The 13178-nt window shown below is 35.4% G+C and overlaps 1 protein-coding gene and 1 long non-coding RNA gene across 8 annotated transcripts in view; both read left to right on the forward strand.

Moving 5' to 3' along the window:
- The window catches only part of BCKDHB (branched chain keto acid dehydrogenase E1 subunit beta), a 229740-nt gene that overhangs the window by 163773 nt on the left and 52789 nt on the right, over window positions 1–13178 (forward strand). The window lies entirely within an intron of this gene.
- Window positions 1173–10151, forward strand: LOC139073619 (uncharacterized). The gene is made up of 4 exons (XR_011522539.1): window positions 1173–1268; window positions 1751–1788; window positions 4640–4703; window positions 10021–10151. It is a non-coding gene; the product is annotated as an uncharacterized lncRNA (long non-coding RNA).

The following is a 13178-nucleotide window of genomic DNA, read 5'->3' on the forward strand; positions in this document are numbered from 1 at the left end:
TGGAACGACTGGCATTTCTTTATTTCTTTGTGTAGTGTATACTTTGTCAGGTTTAACGAGATAAAACAGGGTTAAGACGTTGAAAGCCAATTTCCTGGGACCGGAGGGAAAAGGTACACAGAGAACTTTTCGTTGTTGGCTTGGAAGAGAAGTTGGAAATTATGGATGAGAATGATCTAATTGGAGCACTATTGATTAAAATACTAAGTTGTTGTATTAATGGATATAAATTTTATCTGGAATTGAGCACACACGCAAAGATCTGCTTGACAAGTGCTATTTTGTGGAAGATATCTGGGAGTTCCTTAAAAGCTCATGGTTAATCTTACAAAATTGATCTTAATATTGTAATATTTTAAGAGAATGATTATTAACAATAGAACTACTGTTTTAAAATATAGTCAAATCTGACAGCACCATGTGCTGTTTTCCTCAAATTTTAAATTATTACCGATATTAAAAATAAAAAATATTAAGGAGAATACAGCACTATAGAGAGTATTTTTTAAGTTTACAATTGGTATTTTTAGATAGAAAAATTATATGCTATATAAAATTGAATATCGAAGAATCTTTTTTTCTAGGTATAGGAGTATTGCTGGCATTATTATTGAGATTGTTTTAGTTATACAGATAAATATGAAAATAGTGAATATAAAATGTGTACATATTTTGTTTACATAATTTTCAATTTATGGCTGATAGCTGTTCCATGATACAAGGAGTTCAGTGTCCATATCTTAAGTTTGTGCATGCCTGTTGCCTCTTTTTTGTAAAGCCATTTATTATATTATTTTTAAAAATATGCATTTTTCACAGTCTTAGTTTGAAGTAATGTTGAGCTGACAAAAGTGATTATGGGACTACTTTATGTTGATTAAACATGAAACTTTTTAATCTTATATTTATCAATAGCTTCTTTATAAAATTTATATCAATGCTTATAAATCAAAAACAGCGCCTCGAATCAAAGAACTGCTTGGCATTCCTATTGGATTTAGTTTGGGAGTTGACCGGGAGGCAGCACAAGCCGAGTTCTGGTCCATTTGGCTCCCCTCTGGGGAAGATTTCTTGGTTGGTCATCCAAAGCTTCGTTGTCTCTTCCCATCTAATTTTACATTCCCATCTGTTCTCACTTTGGGGTGAGGGAACTGTTTCCTTCTTTCGTTTGACAAATACCGAAACTGGGAGATGCGCTTCTTTTAGGGAGTTACGCATTGTGTTGTGCACCTGGTTTGTGGAAAAAGTGCAAAGACAACAGAGTTTAGGTAATTCATTGATCTCATTATGAGTTTGAGCAAAGATTTTGTAGTTTCAGAAAATCATATGAATTATGTGTTGTCCGTAGTCCTCAGCTTTATGTAACCACAGCTTATAAAAAATCTTTTGCTGTGCAAAAAAAGAGTATTAACCTCATCTATTTTAATATTCCTCCAGATTAATTTATATTATATGTTCTAGAGGGTAGTGTTCAAAACAGGCATTATTTATTTAAATATTAAGATGAAATAATTTGTGGTATTTTAGCAACTTTAAATAGCATGATTTCATTAAGCCTTGTAGAAACCAATCTTTATTATTAATTTCTAACACATTCTCATAATGAAATAAATCTTGACTCTGATAGGCTTGTTATAATAAAAATACTGGGTTTTTTTTTTCTGTATTCAGTGCTTAATGAGAGCGCCAAAAATTTTAGGGATTGGGGTTGGCTTAAAGGTTTGATTTTTTTTTTTTTAACACATGGAAGCAATAAGTCTGCAATAAGGAGTCCAGTTGGAGAGGATGGTAAGTTTCCATACCATTGTTCTATCCTTTCTGTGCGGTCTCTTTTTCTAGTATAAGAACTCGGAAATTGTGCATGCTGACATATATTTTTTAAGGTAATTATATTCTAGTAGTTTGAGAAGATTTCTATAGGGTTTACAGGAATCATTGCGTAAAAGGACATTTTCATAATTTTTAAGTAAAGGAATTTTGCTTTTCTCATTGTTTCGTGTTAGAAAGGATTGTACAGAAGGATCTTTTTCTTATTAACTTATTATTTCTGCCAAATTTAAGAGCACTCTGTTTAAAGACATCAACCTGAAGCAGAGGAAAAAGGTCCTAGATGGTCTTGTGTTTTTACCATCATGGAAAATATGTTTACTTAAAATTACCATGTTGATAAAGTAAGAGTCATCAGAGAGAACTACCAGACTAGGAATTTGATAAATAATTTACTGCAATTTTGTAACCTTAATTTTTTTTTCTTACCAGTGATGCAAAGCATTTGCCAACAATGACAGATATAACAATCAGGAAAAGTGTGCTTCTATACTAAAGTCTATTTTAATAGAGCCAGAGTATCAGAAAAGCAGTTTAATATAGAGTGTTCAGATATAAGATGACCTTTTTTAAATGGAATTTTGCCCTGAAGCCTGTCGAGTGTTCAGTAAACAGCTTCTATGACCTTAGATAGGAACCAAAGACTGAATCTTTCCAGGAATGCATCATGGGTGGGGCTGCTACATCACTGTAGTTAAACCCATGTTGATCCCCCTTCTTGCCCGGCCCACACCTTGTCTCCTTCAATGTCTCTTTCTCTTTTGCTCATTAGTGTGAATGTTCCACCATCAGCTCTCTTCTCCCCACTCTTGTCTGGGTGGTCTCGGCTATTTGCATGGCTCTTCTTGGAAACTTCAAGTTTGAAAGCTTCGAGATTTGTTCTGCCTGTTAAGCATTAGACTCAAAATTCCAACTTCATGCTAATTTTGGTAGTGATAAGAAATTTGTATAATAAAATGTTTTTTATGTGGAAGATTTTAACATGAAACAGTGAGAAAAAGGAGACATCGGCACACAGATGTCTCCTAGTTTCTAGAAATCAGATTATCTCAAAATGAACTCTCTGTCCTCAACTCTTTCTAGATCTTTTCAGTTGCCTCCTTACTTGTCTTTGCCCCTCAGCCTCTCACATCTCAGCATATTACTGTCTATTGTTTTCTTAAAACACACATCACATTTTGTCCGTTCTCTGTTTGGAAACCTCCAATAGGTCTGCTTTGGCTGTAGAAATAAGATCTTTATGTCAGCCTTCAGGATCCTTATCTGCCCAAACCAAAGCTCCCAGTGTTGTTTCTCACATCCTTTCATGACTCCAGTATGCTGATCACACTGGCCTACTGGCCATTTCCTGAGTAATAGTTAATTCTTGCAACCAACTTGTATTGAGTATGCTGGGCACAGCCTTAATTTGGGCATTTCATTCAAGAAATGGAGTTCTTATTTTAGAGACACTTAAGAGTTTAGTAGAAAAATATGTGTAAACAGATAATTCCACTATGGTACGTACTGAGATAGAGAAATACTCAGAGGACTGTGAGATTATAAAATACTTGATCACCTAACCCAGATGTGACAGCTGAGTTAACTCTTGGAGGATGCGTATGACCCTGGGAGTGAAGGTGGTTGGGGATTCCAGGCAGAAGGAACAATACGAATAAGGAGGCAGGAAAAATATTTGATATTCTGGGGGTTAATGTGGTTTTGGTATGGTTGAAGAGTAGCATGTGAGACTTTATAGCACAAGGTAAAGATCAACAAGTAGGTAGGAATTAGATCTTAAAGAATCTTATATGTCATACTGAGGAATTTATTTTTTATGTGGAGGAAATAGATATGACAGAGTAGAGCCAGCTCATATGGATATAAATTTTAGTTCTCTCATATAATTTATTTAAAATACACCTTAAGAAGTTCCTGGCAAATATGAAGTAGTAGAAACTCAAAAACAATGGTCACAGTTATTATCATTATTTAAGGCAAAGGGGTATAATTAAATGATTTTAAGCTAGAGATTAACATAGAAAGATCTACAGTGTAGAAGAAACCTCTTTGGTACTTGTGTTGAGGATGCTTTGGGAGGGGTGAGGCAGAAAATTAGAGATTAATTGACAAAGTGAGTAACTTAGATGAATTTGAGGGTCTTCTAAACAAAGGACAAGGGAGCGGGGTTAGGGGAAAAGTGAATTTTAGAGGGAGTAGGAAGGGGAATCTGAAAGAAAGACTTGCTGATTGATTAGATAGGAGTAGGGCAGGGACTGAAGTGGATGACAGAGAGGGAGGCAGAAGGCAGGCAGGCAGGAGCTAGGAATAAGGCTTACCTTGGTTTCTAGATTTTTGAATGGAAGTACAGTGGAAGTGCACTTAGCTGGAGAATATCATTGGAAAATAGGGTTAAGCACATCTTTTGAGTAAGATGATGAATTCATTTTAGATTTATGGAATTTGAGATAGGGATGCAAATGTGTCTCTGTGGCTCCAGAGAGAATCTAAGGTATGGGAAAAGATACAGGAATCATCATCATCTTATCATCATCATTCAGTGATGGCTGAGGTCATGGGTATGGGTATTGATCACACTGGAAAAGGATAGTCTTAAGGGAAGTTTCTGAAGAAGCAGGCCCTAGGCAAATAATATTTAAGAGAAAGGGAGGAAGAGCTGTAAAGGAGGGTGAGATGGAGTGGCCAGCGAGAAGGAAGAGAGCAGGAGAGAGCCATTATAGAGAGAGTTTTACCATGGTGTATATGGCCAACAATATTGGATGCTTCTAGAGTTTAAGTAAGCTAAAGACTGATGGTTCTTCCTTGAATATAGCAATTGGAAGACACTGGTGATGTTGAGGAAATCAGAGGATGGAAGCCACATTGTATTTCAGCAGGTGAGTAAATGAATGCTGAGGATTTGAAACAAGGAATATAGACAACTGTTTCAAGAAACATGACTTTGAAGGGGAGAAGAGGAATACGGTAGTTAGAAATGGACTCAAGCTCTTGATACTATTTGCCCAGCACGGAATGCCATTTTCTCAACTTAAACCCTCCCTGGCAACCTCTTACTTCTCCCTCTCTCTTACCGCCTTCTCCCCATTCTCATCTTCTCCCTTCCACCTCCAGCCCATCTAGCAGTCGGGTTTTAAATCTCTCTCAAATCTACCCTTTGCTTTCCATTCTACTAATAAACTCTCAGCGAACTTGAAAAGAAAAGAAAAATACAGACTCTAAAAGAAAAATGTGGAAAATAACTGATATTGAGGTGAATTAGAAACTTTTGAGCAAAAATTTTAAAAGCAACAGAATCAATCATATTGGTCACAGATGAATATATTTACATAAGATGAAAAATATTTGACAAAAACAAGCACAATTAAAAGGAGAATGACAACTGGGGAAAGTGTTGGAACACTTCGTAAAAGATTAATATATGTACTATGTTAAACATTCTTAAATATCGATAAGGAAATTAATAACTCCTTTATTTGAAAGATCAGAGACAGATTATTTTTAGAACCATTGATGACCAGTAAACATGAAACTATATGCCACTTATTGTAACTAAAAATGCAGTTTCAAAAATGAGATAACAATATCATTTGTTACCCGTAAACGTGGCACTACTTAAAAGTGAATTATATTTAGTGTTGAGATGGTCCAGGGTGAATGTTGAAATTGATTAATCTTTCCAGGAACTCAGCTTGGGAATGTGTATCAAGACTCTTCCTCTAACTCAGGAATTCTAGGAATCCTCACATGGAGTTAGTTACACACAAAAATGCATGAGGGTGTTCTTCTCAGTGCCGTTCATTTGATAGGAAAATACTGAAAACAATATTAATGACAACAGGAATATAGTTGAGTAAATTATGATGAATGTTGTGGGTTATTTAAAATGATTAAAAGAACAGTTGACAACATTACAACATTTGTATGGCTATAACGTTAAATGGAAAACTCTATGCAAGCCCACAGGTGTTCTACTTGCCTGATTTTGTGAAAAGACGAAAACCATATACATGTATCTAAACATAGGAAAACAAGGGCAAAATAAGAGTTATATTGATTTATATTTTCTTCCTAATAATTTATTTTCAATGTACATATATCATAATTCATAATAATTAAAGGCTTTGTTATAATTAAATGTCTCTCCCACGTGGCGTGGCAAGTCTTCCAATTCTTCCTAAGTTGTTTTAAGTAAAAAAGTGCATTTTGCTCATAAAGTTAATTTAAAAAATTTTATGTTTTATGTTGACTTGATTTCTTAATTATGTACATTTGAGTTTTGGGAATTATTGTTCATAGTGATAGCAGTCACTCAGATTTGTGATGTGGGATACTTTTAAAACCCGTGAAACCTCACTGCATAGATTTGGTTATTCTGCAAGTTAGTTCTGTCCCCCAAGTGTATGGTGTATTTGATTCATTGCTCTCTTTATAAAAGTGAGAGCAGTGTTATAGTGGGATACTTGGATTATTTCATTTTCCTGTGTTAATCGGTCAATGATACTGAGACGAACATTACTAACATGTAATACTAACGTTGGATCCCCGGCTTACTTTCCCTCTGTTCTTTTGGTATTAGCTTTACGATGGATTGTCATCATTCTTTTTGAAATCTGTCTGGATGTAAGCCAGCCAGAAAAAAGATCATCCACATTGTGTCTCTCTGGGTAATGATAAAGTGCCTTAGTTTCTCTCACACAATCCTTAATATTTTTCCAGTCAGAAGTAGTCCCCTTGGAATTCAGAGGCTCATTAACACCAACCTCCCCCTTTTTTTCTCCCTTTCTGTGTAACGCCTGGTTAGCGTTTTGATGTTTTCTTTTGGTGATGTCGGAAGACCACTCCTATCCATCCCACTTAGAACTGACTGATCGGCCAGTTGGATGGGAAAAATTAACTCTGCTGGAATGTTTGAAAGGAAATGTGCTCAAGTGAAAGGTTATGTTAAAAAAGTGTAGTCTTTAATCACGAGATAGCAATTATTTAAAGGGGGATGTGGATTCTCCGGTAACCTCAGTTTTGAAATAGCACCTCCTCAGAAGGCGTCTCCCTGAAACCCCATCTACAGGCAGCTCCTCTGGAGAGTCTTCCTCCATGACAATAATTACTCTTACTTTTCTTGTTGCCCTTGAACTGTCAGGAGGTGTCTTGGGTATTTGTTTAGTGCCCTTCTTCCCCCACTAGAAGGCAGGCTTCGTAACTTGAGGGCCATGTCTGGCTTCTTCCCTCCTGCAAGCCCAGTGCCTGGAACTAAGCAGGCACTCCATAAATAATTTAAATGAACTCTTTGCCCCCAAGCATTGCTGCTGTTAGCAATTTCTTTGAAGGAGAGTCATATTCTTGCTGGTTTATGTTGTATATGGCAATTCCTAGTCACAAAAACTGCTAGATTGAACTATTGCCCTTTATATAATACCATTCCAATTTATTGACCAAAAAAAAAGATTTGCATTTGTTGAGTTAACGTCAGAAATGGACACTGATATTACGTGCTGTTGTCCTTCCCATTTCGACCTCGTGTCCCTTTGGACAAAGTGTTATTTCTTTTGAATAATCTCGTGCTTTTTCATCCTCATGATTCTCTGGTGAGGCTAGAGAAGACATTTCCATTTATATAGTTACCAGTGAAGTATTATAGAATGGACAGACTGTTTAGTGAGTAAAACAGATTCTCTGAAGGGAAGCATGACTTTCTTTAAAAAGTTACAGTGATTTCTGTGACATGGTACCTTAAATTGTGTTTTAGCACTTAAAGATTTGTAGTTTCCTTTCAAAGCAAGAATTCTTGTACATCTGGTTGTATCCTCATAGAAAATTATAATTGACTTAAAAATTTCATTTCCTTATTTGGTGTGAAATAGTTTCTTGTATTTCAAAATACATATATATTTAATATAAAACTGTGTCTTAAAACTTTGCTATCATATACGGTTATTTAAAAATTTGTAAATGAAAGACACCAGACAATGTATCCATGTCCTGCCCAATCCTCTTGGCCACCTTGTACATTTTAGGCAAATGTGGAGAAGTATATTAAATTTGTCAAGAAATAACAGGCATGTTTTGTCAGCATTGTATTCACATGGTTAAGGGGCTGGGTCTGCCTCCTAGAAATAGAACTGAATTTCCCAGCCAGTGTGTCATGCCTCTTGGTGAGTAGGCAAGTTGCTGTTGTTGAAAGCTCATTTTATTTTGGTAATTTAGTGTAATTAAATTTATGGTTTAAATTTGTTTTGTTACAAGGGCCATCATCTCTTTTCATGAATGAGTTCACAGTTCACCAAAACATAGTTGAGTTTAAAATAGACATTGAAACAGAGATTAACTACTGCTAATGATTTTTCTGCTCAAGTTGAATCTAAACACTTTTGAAAATTAAGACAAGTTACAATGAGCACTTACCGCAAAAACAAGCAGTTGAAAATGAAAGCTGTACGTAGAAATCATCTAGTTTAAAATTGTTTTGATTTGTAAGTCCATCAGCATTAATGAAAGTTGTCATTTTAATTTTCAAGAAATGTCTGAAAATTTGCATTTGAATGGGGAAGTGTTGAATATTTGATTATTTTCCATCAAGGTATGTTAAAGAAGGGACTTTATTTTTAATTCTTGATCCATTTGAAGAGAAATATTTCTCTGTTTTAATCCTCTAGAGGATCATGTAATGATATTTACTATTTAAGATAGTTTCATATTGCAAATAATACCAAGAATCCATTTGTCTTTATCAAAATTATTAGACAAAAGTTATAATTCATGACTATTCTTTTAAGAAGTCTAAATATTTATGTTTTAAGAAGTGCCTTGAGATGACTAACATTTCAAAATCCACATTTATATCCACAAGTACAGTTGTGCCAGTGTTTAAAACAAGTCCTGATTCTTTTGTATCTTTTGATAGGATTAGTTCTCCTTTTAATAACTGCATTTCTGCATTTCTTTCCTGGATCGATTTTAAATTCTCAGCTTGGTTTACAAATAATATAAAGTACTCACCATGCCTGTATTGTTGAGTGCTTTCTGAACCAGTCAGACAGAATCTCGGTTTTCCCTGAGTTGGCTTGTATTTTTAAATGTTCTAGCACCATTTTTCTCTTTTACTCTACTAGTCTTTTTAAATACCAATGGTTAACTCTATATTAGCAGTTAAAGAAATTGAAACTTAGTCTTACCTTTTCAGCTCGTTACTGAAGAATCTCTGCATCCTGACAATAAATGTATGCTTTATTTTTTTAGCCATGAACTTTTCTGGCATAGATTTCCACCTAAGTGTGCATAGCAGACTAAATTGAATGTATCTTGTGAATAACATTCCAACATCACACAATCATATATTTTATTAAAACCAGCTTTCCTGCGGCAGTTCCAAAAACATAGTTCAGGTACATTAAAATAATGAAGTACTACATAAATGTTGATAAAATCGTCTTTTAGTATGATGGAATGTTTTACTATGTATGCAGCTATCAATTTACCTAATAAACTAAATGCAGTATTCATTTTAATAAAACCTTCATACTTTACAAAATTAGGACCTTGATTAACCTACATTTACACCAAGTCATGGGAGCCATAGTAGCGTAGGTGAAGCGAAATCTCCTGTCAGTGACCAAGCCACTTGGATTCCTTCTTAGCTCTTTAGGGAACTGCAGTATCTTTCTTCCTCCTTTCTGACCTTCTTGCCTCCCTTCCCTTTGCCTTTCCTGACTGTTTTCTCCAAGCTAGCCTCAGAAGACACACGGATCTTTCCAGCAAGACTACCTTTCCTCTCTCACCATGGACAGACGAAGCATGATTCTGGGTAGTTTGTGCTTAGGGAAGGCTTCTCCACCCTAGGCAAGAACTAGAAGTGCCCTGTAATATTGGAAGAAGGTAAAGGAATGAAGTTGGATGTTGGCAAATATATTTTTTTCACATGGTTGATCAAAGGTGATATTAAAAAAAATTCATGGAATTACTTACTACCATTTGTAAAGCATTTTTTAAGTGGATCATTTATCAGTATGAAGAGTATGTGTTTGTGTGTGTGTGTATATATATATATATAAATTAAATAGGGAGATGATTCTTCCAAAATTTCCTTTTTCCTCTAAAGAATATATGAATTAACATTTTTACTGATGATTTTTTAAAATGGTATAATGGAATAGGGAGGTATATGTGAAACTTATGCCTTTGTTGTTCATTTCTTCCAAGGATGTCATAGCTAACAGTAGTTTCAATCATGCTGTTCAAGGATAATTTGCTAAAGTTGAAACAAGAGGAATCAGTATGATGCATAATTAAGAAAGACATGCTTTTCCAAATCTGAAATGAAGAAAATAAAAGTTGAGGATCCATAAAACATTTTCAGATGATTTCTCCTAAGAGTAAGCCCGATTTTTATTTTTTCCTTCAGAAAAAATGTCCTAAAAAAAAAAGTGCCATTTTGAAGTGTTATATGCTATTTGAAGAAATTTGCTAAGTACTTGAAAAGGTGATTTTGTGTGACTTTTCTTACTACTTGTCTTGTTATTGAAAGTTGGGACAAAACCTTATTTGTTGATTGCTGAAGAAGCATTTTATATAATCTAAAGCAAAGTTGTTTCTAACGTCATCATTGTGTTCCTTCTATTACAAAGGTTCTGTTAGAACCATGGCTTGGCTCACTTTCTACCAGCCAATGCATTTGTTTTCCTCAGGGACGAACACTTAGCCTTAAAATCGTGTTTTCTGAGAAGGTGGAATTCCGTGAATACGAGTAGAGATGCTTCCCTGGAGGTGGGGGAGGACACTGGGCTTGTCAGATCAATGCTGGAGTGTGCGCTGAAAGTCTTTTCCCTTGCAACTGTGAAGCCGACAGTCTCTCTGCTAACATTTTAAAGTTGATAACTATTTCATAGATAAAATCCAAAGTCCTTTGTTAGTAGTGAGAGTTTTTATCAGTGAAAGTTTATTTTATTTTTTGGTCATAGAGGTGGAATATGATCACCTATAATGATGTTTATCTTTTCATGCTATGTGCAAGTCAAGCATTTTAAGTGTGATTTCATATTTGCGTTGGTGTTCAGGAAGCCATTGGTCATCTGTATGTCCGAGAGAGCTGACATCTATATTAGAGGACATTTATCTAAAGAAGAAATGTTCAGAAATGTGAAGTAAGTGACAATAGAGTTTTAGCTTCCATGTCACGCTAAGGGAAGGTGAACTGGTAGGGAGTAGGGAAATTAGACCCACTTTTGTTGGTCCAGCTATTAAAAAACTTGTTCCCATTTCCACCGAATTCCGTTTTCTGTTGTCTGAATAGGAAGCTTGTCATTGAGATGAGAGGACTTGAGCTGGTGGTGGAATAAAGGCAACTGTATACTTTATCTTCCAGACTTGGACAACAGGCATAAACTGAGGTTGTTCCTTGCAAACTGGGATATATAATTATCCACTTATGCTACTTTGTGGGAATATGTTAACTATCATGTTATGCAATTAAATCTTAAATAAAAGATTAGTGATAGTGAAATTAGAACTATAAAGGAAAGATTCTTAGTAAATCAAATTTAGGTCTCCTAAGTGTCCAAGAACTAAAAAAAAAAAAAACCAAAAAAACCCCTCAAGAACATAAATGCCATTTCTTTGTTCGGTGATGATTTCTCTTAAATGTAATGTTAAAGAAGAATCTAAGATGTGTTATCTTTGCTAGTGGCTGCTGCTGCTTGTTCTCATGTGTAATTTATTTTTGGTTATTGGCAAACTACCTGGGAATCATTGAATGATATGCTGTTTGTTGTGCTGGAAATTAAGTAATCTTTAATAGTTTGAAAATGTCAGCAAGTCCTAAATATATTTAAAATAATTTTAAAAGTTTCCCCCCAAATTGGGTGTTTAGTTATTTGTATTAAGTACAAGATGAAGATGAAAATATCATTATGTGACTTAATATGCCTTTTACTTTTTGGCTGCTCTACCAATCAGGAAATGATAAAATGACCCTTTCTATTAATAAAAATTTTTAATTTTTGCAAGTTTGGCTTTTTGAAATAATTGCCAAAGGGGAAGATTACATTATTCTCTAATGGTAAATTAAGAATCTGGGGAGATTCATTAACCATTGCAGTGTGTTTAGTCTTTCCATAAACTTTGTTTTCATTGCACTGAATCATATCATTAAAGGCCTGAAATGATTCTATAAAATTTATTTAATGGCAGACTGACTTTGGGGTTTATGTTTCTGAAAAAACGCCTTGATGACAAAAACCCAGTGGGCAAGATCAAGATCTCATAGAAAAGTAGAGATTTAGGAGCAGATAAATATGACATTAAAATACTTTAGTTACGTATTTAAAATAAGATAAATAGGGGCACTCCTTCCAAAAGAAATGAGTTATGGGCGCTCCTAAGATGGTGCTGACCTGCGTGTGCCCTCCCGTCTGTTCTCCCACAAGTCTTGTGTTCTAGAGATTATACTTGATCTTAAGGTTTTAAACTCATTTTTTTTGCTTACAAGTTATTTTTTGTATCTAGATATATTTTGTTTTCCTTAATCTGGGCAAAATGCTTATGAAACTGCCCAGCCTTTTCACAAATTATCCTGGGGCTTATGGCCCTGGTTGTCATTGCCCGGTATTTGACCGGATATGAAGTGGCCAAAGTAACACGTGGTGTCAGGAAGTGTAGGGCAGGCGTAGAGGTTTAGGGAGCCTGAGTGGTGAGTGTCCTTTAGTTTAAGGGGACAGAGTATAACTGTGCATATATAATAGATCTCACATTGTAAAATGCTGGTGAAAAAATATAAAGCTGTTTCCTCAAAACAGAGATCGGTCAATCCCTTATGGCTAAGAGATTGCTGACTGGCCAATCTGTATATTTCTAGAACTTTCAAATCTCTTTTTGTGGGGGAGAGGGGGTTTATTTGATTGTTTTTATTGTTCCACTAAGGCATTTTAGATAATATGGTTGCATATAAAATTTCACTACATAGTCTAAAATTTAAGCTAAAAATAGCCACCTTTTCATTGCTTCCATGAGCCCTTTAAGGTTTATATACAATACAATGTTGAATTTCTCCCTTCTTTAAAACGGTAAGACTGGGACTGGCCCGATGGTGTAGTGGTTAGGTTTACACACTCCACTTCAGCAGCTGAGGTTCGCTCGTTTGGATCCCGGGCACAGACCTATACACCGCTTATCAAGCCATGCTGTGGCAGGCGTCCCACATATGAAGTAGAGGAGGATGGGCACGGATGTTAGCTCAGGGCCAGCCTTCCTCAGCAAAAGGAGGAGGATTGCAGTGGATGTTGCCTGAGGGCTAGTCTTCCTCAAACAAACAAAATAGAAAGAGAAAAGGTAAGACTGCCAATTATATCAGGAGGTGCAGTAAT

This window comes from Equus przewalskii, chromosome 9, assembly GCF_037783145.1.
Source record: "Equus przewalskii isolate Varuska chromosome 9, EquPr2, whole genome shotgun sequence".
NCBI lineage: Eukaryota > Metazoa > Chordata > Mammalia > Perissodactyla > Equidae > Equus > Equus przewalskii.